The sequence below is a fragment of the Nicotiana tabacum genome, chromosome 1 (assembly GCF_000715075.1).
Source record: "Nicotiana tabacum cultivar K326 chromosome 1, ASM71507v2, whole genome shotgun sequence".
Taxonomy (NCBI): Eukaryota; Viridiplantae; Streptophyta; class Magnoliopsida; order Solanales; family Solanaceae; genus Nicotiana; species Nicotiana tabacum.
This window is the reverse complement of record NC_134080.1, coordinates 65738761-65759851: the sequence shown is the minus strand read 5'-3', so window position 1 is coordinate 65759851 and position 21091 is coordinate 65738761.

Below are 21091 nucleotides of genomic sequence, written 5' to 3'. Positions count from 1 at the left end.
ATTGCAAAGGAAGCTCCTTACTACAGATAGGCTACGAAGCTGGGGAGTGAATGTGGATTCACAATGCATACTATGTCATGAACATTAGGAAAGCAGAGAACATTTGTTTGTTAGGTGTGTCTTTGCTTAGGAGAAAAATTGGATGTGGGATGAAACAGGATTATAGAGTGACAACAACCTGGGAGCAACACTTAGAATGGATTCTACAGAATGCTAAAGGGAGAATTCAGAGAGCAAAAATATTTCGGATGGTCTATGCAGAAGTCTCACATGCCATCTGGATAGAAAGAAATATGAGGATCTTTGAAAAGAAGAGTAAGAATTGGATCGCCATTGCACGAGATATAGCTTACAATTGGAGCTACTGATAATGTACATAGATTAGTTCAAAGCTTTATTTTCTGAGTACATGTATACATGCATATGTAGGCTAAATTTTTAGTTCTTTTTTGGAGATTGTAAAAGATAGTGAGTTATGTGAGTAAGTTATGGTTCTGTACAATTTACTGGTAATTAATACAAAATTCAGTTAATTACCCAAAAAGAATATTGAGTATTTGGTATTACTTATTATTTACATGATAATTTACATATGCCAAAATATATCATTCAATATAAATTTAAAATCTACTCTTAGGAATAAGAGAAATAGAATAAAAATACGATTAAAAAATGAAAATAGAATAAATGTATAGTAGAAATAAAAAGGAAAAGGAAAAAAATCAAATTAATGATGGATAATTTGAAAAATTAAATTTATTGTAAGGTTATTTTTGTCTTAAACAAATTAATTTTCTGCTTATGCTTCTGGTTTTTCGAAGAAGCTAGAATTTGTAGCTTATTTCCAAAAGTAGAAAAATTGTTTTTGCTGTTGCTCAGAAGTATTTTTTCATTTTGGCCAAACATTTTAATTTTTTTAAAAAGTACATTTTTGACTTCACAAAAGTTTGGTCAAACATGCTCTAAGTCGAGCTCTCGCATATTGTTCTGAAATTTCACTTATATAAAATAATATCCTATAATTTTACTTGTAGTAATTTGACTTGTGTTAGTTTCATTACAACCCTTCGAGCTCCAAGAAATTTCTTGAAATTCGTCCGACTATTTTCAACTACTTTATAAATACTAGCTATATTCCAATTGATATCATTTTAACGCTTAAAGAGGAGAGTGGTTGCGCATACGGGTTTAGGCCGTAAGGAGCAAGTTTATGGGCTAGCATCTTTATTTGCACTGGGTTGACATCCCTGCTTGCCGCCCAAGGATATTTTTGGTATTTTAGTAGACCTTTTGCTTTAGAAATGTTGTACCTCGTGATGTTGTGTGTATTCTTTTGTGTTATAAAACTTTCATATATTCTGAGTTCTCAAATGTGGACCATTTACACTACTCAGCTTTTGACGTGTCACTCTCAAATTGCAGCCTTTTGAACAGCCAGTACAGCTAACGTGTACTTGTGTTTCTACTTTTTAGTTCCCTATCATAGCCACGTGGCTATTGAGCTTATTCTCATAGTATTATTCAAAAACTCCATGTGAAAGAAGGCAACTTCAAAATCACTCCTTGTAAATACTGTCAAGTGTCAACTTTAATACTCCTGCTATTTGCTTAAGGCTAAAAATAAATTTTAAATTTTTTTTGGTCAATTTAGTTTTCTTATCATGTTTTGGGTTTAAAATAAAATGAAGTCGATTAATTTTACAAACTTTAATTTGTCGCTTTGCTTTTCTTTTTTGGTAACTGACTTTGCTTTTCTTTTTTGTTACCAAACATAAGTATAAAAATACTCAAAAAAAAGAGGGGAAAAAGATACTACCGCAGTTTCACTAATTTCTAAAAACAAATTATAGCAGAAATGAGAGTGCATTATCAAACTAGCATATTTATATTTAGCTTAGAAGACTTCACATATTATTTAGTATTTACTGTTTTTCAACGCTAGATATTGTATTACCAAAATGTTTAAAAGACTAAGGAAATCAACAATAGCTATTATGGAATTTTCTGTGTGTTTTGAACATTGAAAAAACTAAAAAGATACTTATTCCGTTACTCATTTCTTTCCGCGTCTAAATTTTCAATCGTTTGAGGATGAATTGATAAATTCAATAACACATTGCAAGTATCCATTGATTTTCTCAAAAGTAAAATTTATAAATCTTAAAATGAAGATCATAGGATCACTTAATTAAATATTTTTATATTAATGCTATTAAATAATTTTCTTAATTATATGTTCGAAACCTTAAATGAGACTTTTTTTTAACAAGAAAGAACTTATGCACAACTTATTTAAATAGCTACATATAAGTTAAACAGGAAATTTACTCATGCTAATTAGTAAAACTCGGTGACGAAGCAAACTCCTTTTAAAATTTAATTTTCACGTAATAGTTGGAACTCAACATTATGATAGTTTTTTCTTTTAAATGGTTTCAATTGATTTAAGATTAAATTTAGGATTCTTTGGAGATGGACTCTAACAAAAGAGCTTTTCCATAAATAAATACAAGTGTGTTCTAAATTAATAATTTATATATATTGAATGAATTTTATAAAACAAATATAATGTTTAAATCAAAGTTATAAGATTCAAATGAACCCATTATCGGCACTCTAGCTCCATCCTTAGCATATTATTATTGGGCTCGTGCACAACACGGGCTATCCCTTACTAGTTAAACAAATGGGCCTAATACTAGGGCCTCATAACAGTTGCATTTGCATCTATATTCAATTTTGGGGTCACTATTGAAGTTATACAGACTTTGCACATAAATTTGTAAGTCTACCTACTTTAGGATTAACTTTAGACTCATTAGGTTTTGTTACCAATTAAGTCTAAAGTGCAAATTAAATTACATTTAAGAAAAATTACACTTAAGATACCGTTAAGGCCAAATAGGTTGAAAGTACAACCAATCTTTTTATGCACTTAAGGCTAAATAGGTCTGAATTGCAAATTACACAGAAACAAAAATTTGTTCTTCGAATTTCAACAATCCAACACATGATTCAACACCTAAATCTACTCCAAATGAGCTCAAATTTGAAATATAGCCTCCAAATATCATAAAGAAACCCCAATAATCAATTTGCCAAAACAACAACAAATTTAATAAATTCATTTTGCAATTAAGAAGAAGAAGAAGAAGAAGAAGAAGAAGAAATCGAGTAACAAAGAAAGGAGTGTTACAACAACTCACTACCAGTGGCAGAGCCACCTTATAAGAAGGGGTGTCAAATGATACCCCTTCGCGGGAAAAATACACTGTGTAGGTAGGTAATTTTTTTTATATATGTATATACTATGTATTAACTCCTCTTAGTTTTTTGGTATGTTTACTTTTATATATTTTGACATCTCTCAATAAAAATTCTGGCTCCGCCACTGCTCACTACTGCAAAATATCATAAACCACCTTAAAACCAGCTCCCAGTAAATTTTTTGTGCGGGAAGTTAAGCTTCAAACAACTTTTAGATGATCAAAATACATTTTTGTGTTTGGTCATAACCACACCATGTGATAGACAGCTTTTCATTAATACTTATAGAAGTTTTCTAGTAAGCCTGTTTTTAAAGAACCATTAAACTCCAAAGAAGGCGGGTTAATGATACTGGACAGGCACCTAAATTATTACGTCGTACTTTTTGTTCCATCTTTTATGATGTAATTATTGTTTTGAGAATTAAATAATATTCATATGATCAGGATTTTCTTAAAAATATTTTCAAACGATAAAGTATATTTTTGAAAAATGGAACGATTAGTCTCTGAACTAAGTAGAAAATATTGAGTTTAATCCTTCTATGCCGAATACTATTTTATTTTGGAAACAACGAGTACTTAGTTTGCAACTATATCGTTGTTCGATTAGCTATTTAACCAAACTAATTTCATTAGTACGTTTTCCATCTAATAATCTTTGTAATTCCATCTTGAGATTCGTTCTGTGCCTAAACTATTTAAATTTTTTCCTATATATTGTCCATATGTGCGTGGTTGCACGCGTGTTTATATCCAGTTATGCTTATGCATGCATGAGTGCGAGGTACATTAATTACGTTAAAACAATATGTCATAAATCATTAGACAACCTAAATTATACTGGTCGATCCGAAAATTACCCAAACGCTAAAACCATATTCTACTGTAATTGTAAATTTACGTAACATCCTTACTCTAATGTAAATTTTCACAACCCTTTTTCAGTTCGCAGAGATTCGTTTTCGTCTAAAATCCAACTCTTTTACGCTAAATTTTCATAACCCTTTTTTTTGGGCCAGTGCACAAGTGTGAAATAAATAGGTAACATTTAGGGTGTGTTTGGTACGAAAGGAAAATATTTTCCAATTTTCTCATGTTCAAATGTTTTAGAAAATATTTTCCTCATCAACTCATTTTCCTCCAATTAGAAGAAAATGTTTTCCTTTCAAGAGAAGGGAAAACATTTTAAACTCTTTTTCAATCTTCCCAACCCTATTTTCCATCCCTACCAACCCCTATCAATGCACCATCCACACTCCCACCCCCACCCCTACCCCCATCCCACCCCACCCCACTCTACCCTCGACCCTCCACCACCCACTCTTAATAGAAATATTATTAAAAGTACTTTCTTCTCATGTTGTGATGGAGTACTTTTTTTACATTTTAACAAAATGAGTATTTCTTTTCATGATTTAAAAAAAATATTTTCTTTTATTTCAGCAGAAAAATACTTTATTTATGATGTAGAAAAAATATTTCTTTCATTTCAACAAAATGAGTATTTTCTTTTCATGTTGTAGAAAGAGTATTTTTATTTTGTTTCAACAAGAAAAAAAGTATTTTCTTTTCAGTTATGGAGCTTAAATTTCAACTTTCTTGTGTGAAAAAGTAAATCAGCATATTACACTACTAGAAATCTGCCAAAATCCGTCCAAACATACCGACTGAAATCGGTCGGAAAATATCTAGATTGGTCGCAAAAATTAAATAAAAATATTTGCTAAAAAATACCGACCACTTTCGGTCGGAAAAAGTGATCCCACAATACAGAAACAATGCTTTGTCTGACACATATAAAAATTTCGACCGATGTCGATCGAAAATTGGTTAATATTTAACCAAGACCTGGTCAGACTTGCATATTATCTACCAAAAAAAGGTTTAATTAAAAATATTCAAGATATCGACCGACTTTGGTCGGAAATTTTGATTTAATTTTTCCCGCCCATGCTCAATTATTTTTTTCCCATAACAAAATAAGTTTTAAAATTATTATAAATACACCCACTGATTTCAGTCGGTATTAGTGGTCAAAAATAGTCAACCCCTTATAAATTATTGTTATTTACAACGATTATATCACATTTATCATCAATTATATATATATATATATATATATATATATATATATATATATATATATATATATATATATATCATTCGTGTGCTTTCGTATAAATTACACTTCATATCCGTATACGTGTAATAGATTCTAATAGAGTGTATGATTTTATTTCATTTATGATAATTTACACTTACATACATATGATTAGTGTTGATGATTTATTCTCAACTGTGCATACACGAATGCTTGATCGGAGACTAAATAAGAAAAATAAATCTTGCAGTTTAAGTGACTAGATGCTCCAGTATAATGAGTAACTAGATGCTCCAAGATGCATACAGTCGACACAGTCTTGAATGTTTTATTCGCAATAACCTTATTAGTACTTTGCTCGGATACTTCATCAGTGGATCAAGTGACACAATATCAGCATCCAACACGCTATAACACATTTAAAAATAAAATGTATAGTGCTATAAGGTGTAGTACTATATTAAAATTAAGTTGTAGCAACAACAATATGTACTCGGTCAAATCACATGATTGGACAATGTATGTATGTATGTATGTATGTATGTATGTATGTATGTATGTATGTATGTATGTATGTATGTATGTATGTATGTATGTACGTACGTACGTACGTACAAAATTACTTAAATATTAAATAGTACCTATAATTTGGATCTTGGCAAAATGACCTACTTCGGGCTTACTAAGGGTCTTAGTAAATTAAATATATATTGAGTTTTAATGTTGGAGAGATCGAGTCTAAGTATCAGCATCTAACACGCTATAACTCATTTAAAAACAAAATGTATAGTGCTATAATATGTAGTGCTATATTAAAACTTAAGTTGTAGCAACAACAACATATACTCGGTCAAATCACACCGACCGAGTTCGACCGATTTTTAAATTAAATAATTTCTTTTTTAAATTTAAAATTAAATTACCGACCGATTTTGGTCGGAATGGTCGTGGTCAAACGGTCAAAAGCCATTTAAACTTACCGACTTCGGTCGGAAATTTCCAATTTAGATCTGTCACAAACGGGTTCTTCCCATTTTCCTCTTTTATCTATCTCTCTTCCATCTGTTTTCTTCTCCTCCCTACAGTCGTGATTCCCCCAAATCCCCACCCAAAATCAACTCCTATCTCCCAAAAACAAAGCACCTAGAAGTCTCCCTCTCCTCCGCCACTATTCTGCCAGCACCTATTACCTCCTCTGCCACCACTGCTACGCCAGCAACCATAGCACACTGGTCATCCTCCACCATACAAAATCAAACCCCTTCTCCTTGCATTTCAAGGTTAGTTATCTACATTTTTGAATTTAAGTAATTTTAATTATTTTAATTGTATAAATTAAGGTTTAGTTAATGTTTAATTACATTTCGGGTTTACTCCTATTGATTATGTTTATGCTAGAATTTCTATGTTAGAAGATAAGATTATGCTAGGGTTACAACTTATGATAGATTTCGTTAAATATTTAAATTTTTTATTTTTATTTTAAGAACAAAGTTATATGCATGACTTAAGACAAAGATAATTAGATTGTAAATCATTTTAAAGTAGAATTTATTTACGGATATATATGAACTTTCAAATTACTTCTTTTAATGAACTTTAAAAGAATTTATTTAGGGATATATATGAACTTTCAAATTACTTCTTTTAATTGAATTTTAAAAGAACTTATTTAGGGATATATGTGAACTTTCAACTTAATATAACATGCAATTTATTTGTTCTCTGTGTAGATGAAATACCATAGTTGGATATATAATAGGAATTATCCTAATCGTCGATTTTTGAGGAAGGAATTTATAGAAAGGGTTAATGAATTTATTAGGCATGCAATGTCACTTGAACCATTTCAAATCAGAGGGATGATTAGGTGTCCTTGTGTGAAGTGCAAATGTTTGCATTTTTTGGATAAGAGGATGTTAATAATCATCTTTATAAAAAAGGGTTTATGGATAATTATTTTGTGTGGACTAGTCATGGAGAGGTTGATGGTAGTGATGGTGTATTTCATAACATAGTTGTTGGTAAAAGTAGTAGGTCAGTGGGGAATAACATTCAACATCCTAGATACAATGAAATGGTTGTAGATGCTTTTGGGATGCACTTTGAGTTTGAACCCCATGAAAGTATTGAACAAGCTCCTAACGAAGAGGAAAAATATTTTTATGAACAGTTAGATGCCGCTATTCGTCCACTAAGTGAAGGGAGTATGCAATCTCAGTTGTATGTTGCGGTTAGATTATTAAGTATCAAATCAAATACCAATATTTCTCAAGCGGGAATGGATTCTTTCATTGGCCTTATGAGTGAGCTACTTTCAACATACCTGAAGATTTCTATAAGGCTAAGAGTTTGGTTTCTAAGTTAGGACTCTCGTCTATGAGAATCAATTGTTGTGAATATGGTTGCATGTTGTATTATAAAGGTGATGCAGATTCAAAAAAGTTGTAAATTTTGTGAAAAACCTCGTTTTAAGTCAGCGGAAAGAAGGTTGTTGTGATATTTACCTCTTATTCCTAGATTAAGAGGTTGTACGCATCGATGAGTTTCGCTCCTCATATGAGATGGCATTATGAAAATAGAAGGCCGCCTGGTGTTATGTGTCACTTCAGATGGGGAAGCTTCGAAGCATTTTGATAGAACTTACCCACATTATACTAGTGAACCGAGAAATGTTCGGTTGGGTTTGTGTGTTGATGGTTTTACGCCATTTTCTGTTTCTTCAATACCATATTCATGTTGGCCAGTTTCTATTACGCCGTATAATCTTCCGCCTGAAATGTGTATGACTGGTCCATATTGTGACGACCCGGCTAGTCGTCTCAGGAGTTACCACTCTGTTTTTCCCATTTCTGCTTCTTACTGCCTTGTCTATCGGTTCTATATGTGATCGGGTTGGTTGGCCCGGGTTCCGAAAGGATTTGGTAAGGTTTGAAACACTTAGTCTCTTTTGAGAAAGCTTAAGTTGGAAAAGTCAACCGGATGTTGACTTATGTGTTAGAGGGCTTGGATGTGAGTTCCGATGGTTCATATAGCTTTGGGAGCTGATTTGGGACTTAGGAGCATGATCAGAATGAGTTTTGGAGGTCCAGAGTAGATTTAGGCTTGAATTGGCGAAATTGAATTTTTGGCGATTTCCGGTTGATAGGTGAGATTTTCATATAGGGGTTAGAATGGAATTCCGAGAGTTACAGTAGTGCTGTTGTATAATTTGGGATGTGTGTGCAAAATTTCAGGTCATTTGGATGTGGTTTGGTTGGGTTTTTGATCAAAAGCGTAATTTAGAAGATTTTGGAATTCTTAGGCTTGAATCCGATGAGAATTTGATGTTTTGATGTTGTTTTGAGCGTTCCGAAGGTTGGAACAAGTTTTAATGGGGTTATGGGATATGTTGGCATGTTTGGTTGAGGTCCTGGGGGCCTCGGGTGAGTTTCGGGTGGTCAATCGGACCATTTCAAGATGATTGGAATTGTAGAAAATTGCAGATCAGTGTTGCAGAGAAATAACCTTCGCGTTCGCGAGTGGGTCCTCGCGTTTACGAAGGGTTAGCTGGTGAAGGCTGGAATTTTGGCCTTCGCGTTCGTGAGGAAGGCTCCGCGTTCGCGAAGGGTTGGGTGATTGGTCATCATGTTCGCGTGAAGGGGACCACGTTCACGTAGAGGAAATTGGTCAGCTGGGCTTGAGATATTTTATTCATCGCGTTCGCGAGAGGGGTAATGCGATCGCGAAGAGTGGTCTGAGGAAAGCATCGCATTCGCGATCACGAAGAGTAATTTTTGGTCAGAGTTAGATTTTGCTTCGCGAACACGAGGCGTTGGCTGCATTCGCAAAGAAGGATTTTAGGCATGAGCAGAATGTTTAAATAGTCGTCTTATCCGCAGTTTTGTGGTTTATTTCTACCATTGTTGAGCGTTTTTGAAGCTTTTTAAAGATGATTGAATAGGGATTCAAGGGGAATCACTTGGAGGTAAGATTCATGGACTTAATACTCGATTCTAATGTGAAATCTACCTAATTAATCATGGGAACTAAGCCTAAAATGGAAGAACTAGGGCTTGAAATTGGAGACCTAGAATTTGGGATTTGAGGGGTCATTTGTGGTTGGATTTTGATGCTTTTGGTATGTATGAACTCAGGAAGTGATTAAAAATCCATTGATGTGATTTTTACCGAAATCCGAGACGTGGGCCCAGGGGTCGGGTTTTGGTAATATCGGGATTTATGTTGTAAATTGCATATTTTTGCTTGGGCTTTATTCCCTTAGCATATTTTGATGCCGTGATTCTGATTTTGGATAGATTCGATGCGAGTGGAGGCTGATTCGAGGGGCAAAAGCATCGCGAGCTAGAGTTTGGACCGGATTGAGGTGAGTAATGATTGTAAATGATGTCCTGAGGGTATGAAACACAGAATTGCACATCATTGTGCTATATTGAGGTGACGCACACACTAGATGACGAGAGTGGGGTCATGCACTGTTGGGGATTGTGACTTAGTCCATCCTGAATGAATGCTTTACTGCGTATTTGACTAAAAACTATTTGCTATCATCATGTTTTGGGCTTCGTGTCATATTTGGGCTTCGTGCCAACTATTTGAACCTTTAGGGAATTTTTAGTGATATTTCCTTACTGTTTTGACATTATACTTGAACTCAGTCATGCTATATTCTATTATTTTTCATAACTCAGCCATGTTTACTCTGATTTAACACTTAAATGACATTTTAAATGATATTTTAGGCTGAGCACTATGTTTTAATATTGCCCGAATGGCTGTGAGATTCTGACTGAGTACGACCGAGGGCCTATGTTGTGTGGGAACACTGATTATGATTATGAGGCCGAGGGCCTGAGATTTATACGCCACGAGATGGCTTGTTTATATACAGCCGAGGGCCTAATGATGATGCCACGAGATGGCTTGATATTGCGCTTGGGCTGTAAGAGTCCCCTCCAGGAGTCTGCGTACCCCCAGTGAGCGCGGGTACCCATTGTGATGTGAGATATAGCCCTAGGGGCTGGTATTGTTGACATCGTGCCCAAGAGGCTGTCTTATTTGTCTGTCATTTACCTGTTTAATTGTTGAATAGGCATTACTTGAAGTTTATACTGAACATATATGTTTTTACATATCTTTACTGAATCATTGTTCTTACCTGTTTTACTACTTCATTATAGCCTATAATGTGCCTTACGTGTTTTCATATCTGTCAGTCATTTATTTATGATTATTACTCACTGAGTTGGAGTACTCACTTTACTCCCTACATCCCGTGTGCAGATTCAGGCAATGTTGGTCCTGCCCGTGCGAGTTGAGAGCTCCCGGCAGACTTCGGAGTCCATGAGGTAGCTGCTTGGCGTCCACAACCCCGTGTTTCTCCCCCTTTATGTCATTTCTTTTCCCTGATTAGTGACTCTATAGTAGTTTTGTAGACCTTTCTTGTATTATCCAGATTTGGTAGTTGCTCATGACTAGTGACACCCCGGTATTGGGATGTGTTGGGTTTATCTTCCACAACTATACTATTAACTATACACTTTTGGATTAGTTATCATGTTTTAGACATAAATTCTTATTGTTTGATTGCTTAAAACTGAAATAGAAAGTGTCGGTTGGCCTTGTCTTCATGAGAGGTGCCATCATGATCGGGTCCGGGTTTGGGGTCATGACAAGTTGGTATCAGAGCCTAGGTTACATAGGTCTCACGAGTCATGAGAAGGTTTAGTAGAGTCTCGCGGATCGGTACGGAGATGTCTATATTTATCCTCGAGAGGTTGTAGAACCTTTAGGAAAACTTCATATTCTTGAAACCCTTGTCGTGCGAATTTGTTGATTCGAGTTCTAAACTTCTGTTATTCTATTCTCTCACATATGGTGAGGACACGCGCTACTGGTCAAGATGGACGACCACCAGTACCACCAGTTATGGCCACTAAGGGTCGAGGACGCAGTCGTGGTCACGGTAGAGGCAGAGGTGTGGCCCGCACAACAGCTAGGGCATCACCTGCAGATCCACCAGCCGCCCCAGTTCAAGATTAGGTACCAGTTGTGGACGTTCTAGCGGCACCAGCTCAGGCACCAGTTGTGCCCATTGTGATTTCGGGTCTTCAGGAGGCCTTGGCTCAGATTCTATCAGTTTGCACTGGCCTAGCTCAAGCAGTTTCAATCACTACAACTGCAGCTACTTCTCAGGCCGGGGGAGGCAATCAGACTCCCGCCACTCGCACACCTGAGCAGGTCGTGCAGGGACTTCAAACGCCAGGGGCACATCCAGCCAGCCTGTTGCAGCTGCTCAGGACTATGTAGTTCCTGCCATGCTAGAGGACGAGCAGCGTAGGTTGGAGAGGTTTGGTAGGTTTCAGCCTCTGACCTTCAGTGTTGCAAAGGGCGAGGATGCCCAGGGTTTCTTGGATAAGTGTCAGATGATGCTTTGTACAACGGGTATTCTGGAGACCAGCGGGGTCGCTTTCACTACTTATCAGTTTTCTGGAGCTGCCTTCACTTGGTGAGAGACTTTTGAGAGGCGTAGGCCTGTTGGTGCAACACCCCTTACCTGGTAGCAATTTTCCGTTCTCTTTCTGGAGAACTATGTGCCGCAATATCATAGAGAGGAGCTGCATAGGGAGTTTGAGTGGTTGCGTCAGAGATAGATGACTGTTATGCAGTATGAGATAAGGTTCTCCGAGTTATCTCGTCATGTTATTTGGTTGATTCTGACAGATAGAGAGAGGATTATGAGGTTTGTTGATGGCCTCACTTATCAGCTTTGTATTCTCATGACCATGGAGAGGGTCACTGGTGCTACTTTCGAGGAGGTTGTGGATATTGCCCGTGAGATTGAGTCTATTCATCGCCAGGAGCGAGAGGAGAGGGAGGTCAAGAGGCCTCGAGGATCTGGTAGTTACAGTGGTACTCCTTCGAGAGGTCAGTTTCAGCACTGCAGAGGCCGTCCATTCAGGCATGCTCAACCAACTCGCCCAGGTTATCATGGGTCGTCATCGGGTCAGGGTTCTCATAGTTCTCATTAGGGCCAGTCATCACTTAGTGCCCTTCCAGCTCAAAGTTCGTCCCGTGCTCTATCCGTTCAGGGCTCTTATATGCCAGGTGCATCTGCTGTCATTCTGGTATGAGGGGTTCCCTTCAGCCCCCTTCTCCAGCACCTGGGAGTTGTTATGAGTGTGGAGAGACGGGCCATATGTGGAGGCAGTGCCCTCGTCGTCTTGTGGGTTTATCTCAGCAGAGGGGTCAGTCATCGGCTTCAGCGCCAGTTACTTCACCACCACCTGCTCAGCCAGCTAAAGGTGGAGGTCAGTCAGCTAGGGGTTGCCCTAGAGGAGGAGGTCGATCAAGTGGCGGTCAGGCCCGTTTCTATGCACTTCCAGCTAGACCCCGATGCTATTACTTTCAATGCTGTTATTACAGGTATTGTTTTAGTCTGCCACGGAGATGCCTCTATATTATTTGATCCCCGTTCCACCTTTTCTTATGTGTCATGATACTTTGCTTGTTATTTGGGTATGCCCCATGAGTTTCTTGCTTCACCTGTTCATGTATCTACCCAGTGGGCGATACTATTGTTGTAGACCGTGTGTACCGGTCATATGTGGTGACTATTGGGGGTCTGGAGACCCGAGTGGATCTTTTATTATTGTGTATGGTGGATTTTGATGTTATCTTGGGCATGGATTGGCTATCTCCATGTCGTGCTATTTTGGACTGTCATGCCAAGACAGTTACATTGGCTATACCGGGTGTGCCACGGATTGAGTGGCGAGGTTTGACTGATTATATTCCCAGTAGAGTGATCTCATTCTTGAAAGCCCAATGTATGGTTGGGAAAGGTTGTCTTTCGTATCTAGCCGTTGTGCGGAATGTCGATGTAGAGACTTCCAGTATTGATTCTATTCCAGTTGTAAGGGATTTTCCCGATGTGTTTCCTATAGACCTGTCGGGCATGCCACCGGACAGGGATATTGACTTTGGTATTGACCTGGTGTTGGGCACTCAGCCTATTTCTATTCCACCGTATCGTATGAAACCAGTGGAGTTGAAGGAGTTAAAGGAGCAGCTTCAGGAACTCCTTGATAAGGGGTTCATTCGGTCTAGTGTATCACCTTGGGGTGCGCCGGTTCTATTTGTGAAGAAGAAAGATGGCACTATGAGTATGTGCATTGATTATAGGCATTGAACAAAGTAACAGTTAAGAACAAGTATCTTTTGCCTCGCATTTATGATTTATTCGACCAGCTTCAAGGAGCGAGAGTGTTCTCCAAGATTGATCTCCGTTCAGGTTATCACCAGTTGAAGATCAGGGACTCGGATATTCTTAAGATGACTTTTAGGACCCGATATGGTCATTATAAGTTCTTGGTGATGTCTTTTGGGCTGACAAATGCCCCAACAACGTTTATGCATTTGATGAACAATGTGTTCTGGCCTTATCTCGACTCATTTGTCATAGTCTTCATTGATGATATTCTGGTGTATTCGTGTAGTTAGGAGGAGCACGCGGAGCATTTGAGAGTCGTGTTGCAGAGATTGAGGGAGAAGATGCTTTATGCAAAATTCTTCAAGTGTGAGTTTTGGCTCAGTTCAATGGCTTTCTTGGGGCATGTGGTGTCCAGTGAGGGTATTCAAGTTGATCCGAAGAAGATAGAGATAGTTCAGAGTTGGCCCAGACCGTCCTCAGCTACATAGATTCACAGCTTTCTTGGTTTGGCGGGTTATTATCGCCGGTTTGTTCAGGGATTCTCATCTATCGCGTCGCCCTTGACCAAGTTGACTCAGAAGGGTGCTTCATTTGTTTGGTCGGATGAGTGTGAGGAGAGCTTTCAGAAGCTTAAGACAACCTTGACCACAACTCTAGTGTTAGTTTTGCCATCAGCTTCAGGTTTATATACCGTGTATTGTGATGCTTCGAGAGTTGGTATTGGTTATGTATTGATGTAAGAGGGTAGAGTTATTGCTTATGTTTCTCGTTAGTTGAAGCCCCATGAGAAGAACTACCCCTTTCATGATTTAGAGTTGGCTGTCATAGTTCACGCATTGAAGATTTGGAGGCATTACTTGTATGGTGTGTCTTGTGAGGTGTTTACTGATCATCGTAGCCTCCAGCACTTGTTCAAGCAGAAGGATCTTAATTTGAGGCAGCGGATATGGTTGGAGTTGTTAAAGGATTATGACATCACTATATTGTACCATCCGGGAAAGGTCAATGTGGTGGCCGATGCTTTGAGCCGAAAGGCGGTGAGTATGGGGAGTTTGACATATATTCCAGTTGGGGAGAGACCTCTTGCAGCTAATGTTCAAGCTTGGCCAATCGGTTCGTGAGATCAGATATTTTGGAGCCTAGTCGGGTATTGGCTTGTGTGGTTTCTCAGTCTTCCTTATATGATCGCATCAAAGAGAGCCAGTATGATGATCCGCATTTGCTTGTCTTTAAGGACAGAGTTTAGCATGATGAGGCCAGAGATGTGACAATTGGTGATGATGGGGTGTTGAGGATGCAGGGCCGGATATGTGTGCCCAATGTGGATGGGCTTCGGGAGTTGATTCTGGAGGAGGCCCAAAGCTCATGGTATTCCATTCATCCGGGTGCCGCGAAGATGTATCAAGATTTGAGGTAGCACTATTGGTGGAGGAGAATGAAGAAAGACATTGTGGGATTTGTAGCTTGGTGTCTCAATTGTTAGCAGGTGAAATATGAGCATCAGAGACCGGGTGGCTTGCTTCAACAGATAGATATTCAAGAGTGGAAGTGGGAGCGGATCACTATGGACTTTGTAGTTGGACTTCCACGGACTTTGAAGAAGTTCGATGCTATTTGGGTGATTGTGGATCGGCTGACCAAGTCCGCACACTTTATTCCTGTGTGTACTACCTATTCTTCAGAGCAGTTGGCAGAGATCTATATCCGGGAGATTGTTCGTTTGCATGGTGTCCCAATTTCCATCATTTCAGATAGGGGCACTCAGTTCACTTCGCAGTTTTGGAGGTCTATGCAGCGAAAGTTGGGTACTCAGGTTGAGTTGAGCATAGCTTTTCACCCTCAGACGGATGGGCAGTCCGAGCGCACTATTCAGATATTGGAGGACATGTTGTGTGCTTGTGTCATAGATTTGGGAGGGTCATGGGATTAGTTTCTACCGCTTGCAGAGTTTGCTTATAACAACAGCTACCAGTCAAGTATTCAGATGGCTCCATATGAGGCTTTGTATAGGAGGCGGTGTAGATCTCCAGTTGGTTGGTTCAAGCCGGGTGAGGCTAGACTATTGGGGACAGACTTGGTGCAGGATGCTTTAGAAAAGGTGATGGTGGTTCAGGAGAGGCTTCGTACCGCGCAGTCGAGGTAGAAGAGTTATGCTAACAGAAAGGTTCGAGATGTGTCCTACATGGTTGGTGAGAAGGTTTTGTTGAAGGTTTCTCCCATGAAGGGTGTCATGAGATTTGGGAAGAAAGGTAAATTGAGTCCTCGGTTCATAGGGCCTTTTGAGGTGTGTCGGAGGATTGGGGGGGTGGCTTATGAGCTTGCTTTGCCACCCAACTTGTCGAGTGTGCATCAGGTATTTCATGTTTCTATGCTCCAGAAGTATATTGGGGATCCGTCTCATATTCTGGATTTTAGCACGGTTCAGTTAGATGACGATTTGACTTATGATGTGGAGCCGGTAGCTATTTTGGGTCATTAGGTTCGGAAATTGAGGTCAAAGGATATAGCTTCAATGAAAGTGCAGTGGAGAGGTCGGCCCATGGAGGAGGCTACATAGGAGACCGAGCCAGAGATGCGGAGCAAATATCCTCACCTGTTTGAGGCTTCAGGTATGTTTCTTGACTCATTCAAGGACAAACATTTGTTTAAGTTGGGGAAGATGTGATGACCCAGCCAGTCGTCTCATGAGTTACCACTCCATTTCCCCTATTTCTTCTTCTTACTATCTTGTCTATCGGTTCTATATGTGATCGGGTTGGTTGGCTCGGGTTCGGAAAGGATTTGGTAAGGTTTGAGACACTTAGTCTCTTTTGAGGAAGCTTAAGTTGGAAAAGTCAACTAGATGTTGATTTATGTGTTAGAGGGCTCGGATATGAGTTCCGATGGTTCGGATATCTTCGGGAGGTGATTTGGGACTTAAGAGCGTGATCGGAATGAGTTTTGGAGGTCCGAAGTAGATTTAGGCTTGAATTGGCAAAATTGGATTTTTGGCGATTTCCGGTTGATAGGTGAGATTTTGATATAGGGGTCGGAATGGAACTCCGAGAGTTGTAGTAGTTCTGTTGTGTCATTTGGGATGTGTGTGCAAAATTTCAGGTCAATTGGATGTGGTTTGGTTGGGTTTTTGATCAAAAGCGTAATTTAGAAGATTTTAGAATTCTTAGGCTTGAATCCGATGCGAATTTGATGTTTTGATGTTATTTTGAGCGTTCCGAAGGTTTGAACAAGTTTGAATGGGGTTATGGGATATGTTGGCATGTTTTGTTGAGGTCCCGGGGGCCTCGGGTGAGTTTCGGGTGGTCAATCCGACCATTTCAAGATGATTGGAATTGCAGAAAATTGCAGATCGGTGTTGTAGAGAAATGACCTTCGCGTTCGCGAGTGGGTCCTTGCGTTCGCGAAGGGTTAGCTGGTGAAGGCTGGAATTTTGGCCTTCGCGTTCGCCAAGGGCTGTGTGATTGGTCATCGCATTCGCATGAAGGGGACTGCGTTCGCGTAGAGGAAATTGGTTAGCTGGGCTTGAAGTATTTTATTCATCGTGTTCGCGAGAGGGGTAACGTGAACGCAAAGAGTGGTCTGAGGAAAGCATCGCGTTCGCGATGGGAAGGTCGCAATCGCGAAGGGTAATTTTTGGTCAGAGTTGGATTGTACTTCGCGAACGCGAGGCGTTGACCTCGTTCGCGAAGAAGGATTTCAGGCCTGGGTAGAATGTTTAAATAGTCATCTTGTCCGCGATTTTGGAGTTTATTTCCACCATTGTTGAGCGTTTTTGGAGCTTTTTGAAGAGGATTTTTAGACATGTGATTTTTGACCCTCCCCAAGATTTTTTATATTTTAGTATGTAAATATTTAATTTAGGCCTAATATAGCTATTTCAAATAATTTTTACTCTTTTACTTTATTTTATTACAAGAAAATAAAAATTACAAAAAAAAATAGTTTCATTAATATTTTGTAGTCATTTTTAATCTTGAAAAATACCAAAAAGAAAATAGTTTCATTTATGGTTTATCTTTAATAGTTTATTTTAATTAATTGGGAGTAGTCTTACATTTTTATAAATGCTTTATACTATTTTAAATAAGGAAAACTTAGGCCCTTAGTTAATGAAATCCATATCTTCTAAGAAACCCAATTGTTAGTTAATTCAAAACAATTTTAGCTCAATTTTGGGCAAAAAAATGATCCAATTTCGGACTAGTCCTTGAGCCCAAATTTCCCATTGCCCCAAAATTAACCCTTAACCCAACACCCCTTCCCTTTAATTAAACCCTGGACATCTACATATAAGAACCTAGCAGCTGAAAATAAAAAAAAGGAGAATATAGACCTACGCCTGAAAATGAGCTAGGCTAACAAAGAAGGATCAGCTGAAAAGATACGAATGGACAAAGGCTGACTTAGGGACTTGGAGAGCACCGCAATACACAATACAGACCCCCCCCCTCGAAGTCATCTTCTTCGTGACCCCTAGATTTAAGCTATCAGAACATAGAGGACCTAAGACACATAAGATCTGCCATTATTGAGGAGGAGATACAACGTTCATCTTCTTCACAAAAATAAAACAACCACACACAATACAATGACCCCTGATATCATCTCCTTCACCCCAATCCAAGCTGCCGGACCTCACTGCCTGAAACCCGCCGGAAAACACTCACTCACGACCACCCACACCCAAGAACTATTGGAGTCATTGCTGCTACTTTGAATGCACACAGCAACAATCGATATCTTCACTTCTATGTCAGACGGGTTTAAAACTAACAGTGTCGTCATAGTCGTGGCGGTAACGTCACCGACTCCGGTAAGTTTTGAGGTCTAGATTTGAGTCCGTTCGAGGTTAGAGTTCGAGGTTCGCCGGCGCACACGGTTCAGGTTCCAGTCGTCGTAGGCCATAACTATTTTGCATTAAAACAAATTTGTAACGTCAGAGGTTCTCATTAATTGGAAAAGCTCTGTTTGTTTTGGTCCGAATGCAAAGTCATTGCTTATAACCTTATTGCTTATCATAGTACCCGTCACTATTTTCTGTGTTTTCGTCGCAAGGCATCTACGCCGTGAATTTTCATCGCACAATGCAGGATATGCTATTTTTGCAGTAGCAATTATTTTCACTATCCATGTAAGTTCATTAGCTCCTTTATAATTGCACGTTACTTCTGTCACCAGTATGATTAAAATAATGTGACAAGTTTGTTTTACTTTGAATTCTTGTGGTTTTTAGCTAGTGGCTAGTTACTACATTTCATTTTGTTCATGGATACGCTAGCATTCATATCTAGGATCTGTTTGTCCCTTTGTATGCGTAGTTAAAATTGCTTTTATATTTTCTTTAGTATATTAAGACTAAAAATCCAAAAAAAAAAGAATTTTTTTAGTACCTCTTTAAAAGTTTTCTTTAAGATACTAATTCCGAAAATCCAAAAAAGATTTCTCTTAAGGTTCTCCATTGGTTAATATATAAAAAAACAAAAAAAAATATTTTCTTTTTATTTTCACTAGAATTTTAGGATATTGTACATAGAAGAAAAAAAACATACTTTATCTTTTGTTTATCTTTAAAGTTTCTTCCTTAGGTAATCAAAAACTGAAATTCAAAAATATTTTTTTATCTTGTTCATTTCTCGTTTTGAAATACTTCTTCAGGGATATCAAATAAAAATTCAAAATATTTTTCTTTGGTTCATTCTTTAGATTTTATTCCTGAAAAAAAAAGAATCAAAAATATTTTTCTCTTCAAGGTTTTTTTTGCCTTAATAATTTCCCATAGAGTATTTGTTTTAAAAAGAAAAAAGAAAAGGAAAAAATATATGCTCGTTTAAGCTTGAGTTTAGAATAGGATATACAATTTAAGTTTAAAAAATTCAAAAAAATAAATAGATTTTGCTTCTTTTATTTCTCTTTTATCATAAGAATAGTCATTAAGGTAAAAAAAAAAGAGAACGTTAGTTTATTTAGTTTATTCTCGATCTTCCTAAACTACGCAAAGATCTAATTCATGCGGCGTCATGATACGTAGGCAACCTACATAAGATTCGATTGAATTATTTATTAAAAGAAAGGGAAAAAAAGAAAAAAGAGATGAAATTATGGGATGTTAGAAATGAGAGGAAAGAAAAGAGTGATAATTAGAAGAAAGAAAAGAGGAAGGAAAATGAGCAAGCCAAGAAGTACTTGAAAATAAAGAATAGAGAAGATTGAAATGAACAAAATTGGGATGATGCCAAGTGACCTTGTGACCCTAGAAGTCATTCTAGAACTGTTAATTGTTGCTAGGTGCAATGCATGCAATGTGATATTTTTAGTCGTTAAATGCTCTAATGCTAACAGGATGTCCCTATTTTGTTCCATTTATTATCTTCATTGAGCAGAAGGGGTGGTTGGTTTGTGGGTTTTAAGTAACTCATCCATACAATACAAGGTCAAAGAGCAAAGTAGCCATGGCTGACAAAGAGTTGAACACGGGCGTTACTGATCCATCTAAGGAGATGGTTGAGTCAGAATCTGAATTGAAAAAAGAAGTCTTAAGGTTGAAAGGATAGATAGACGAAATATACCAAGCTTGGATTAGTGGGCGTTCTCCACAATCAGTTCCCACTAACTACACTGAAAGCCTTGTCACCATTCCGCCACTGTCACAAGCCCAGGATATCTCCCCATAACCTTTTCTCACTCCACCCCCCAGAACCACCTCATATCCCGCTCCTTTGACCACTCATGTTTTTGTAGCTCATCCACCTACTAACTTTTCTCGATCCTCTAGCGAGATTGTGTTCAAAATCCTCGATGCCCAACACCATGATCCAGAACCAATTTTCAAGGTCTCGGGTCCATACTCTTACGCTCCTCATTTTGAGCCTCCCGGTGAGACTGCAAAGCCTGCTAAGACAGTGGAGCAAGATGAGATATCCAGAAAGCTGAAAGGGTTTAAGATGCCTAAGTTTAATTTATATGATGGGCGTGGAGATCCAGTAGCCCATCTGAGGGGTTATTGCAGTGAAATGAGAAGTGTTGGCGGGAAAGATGAATTGCTGATGGTGTATTTAAGTGAGAGCCTGACTGTGGCAGCTTTGGAATGTCATACTCGTCAAGATGTCGGTAAGTGGCATACATGGGATGACATGGATCAAGATTTTGTGCGACACTTTCAGTACAAAATAGATATTGTCCCAAATCGCTCCTCCCTATCTCAGATAGAAAAGAAACCCAAGGAAAGTTTTAGGGAATTTTGGTTCAGATGGAATGAACAAGTTGCTCGGGACAGTCCTCCCATTGATAGAAAAGATGTTGCTGAGCCCCGCCAATGACAGGATCTAGTGGGCATTCCTGCTAAATGCTTCCAGCCTTAATACTGACCATATGAACATCCTCGAGCTCCACATAATTCACTCCAGTATTATCCTCCGAACAACGTTTGGTCATCTGTCCAACCACTGGTCATTCCTCATGGCCAGCGCCAGCACCGCATAATGCACTTCTACCTTCACAACATCTGCGAGCATC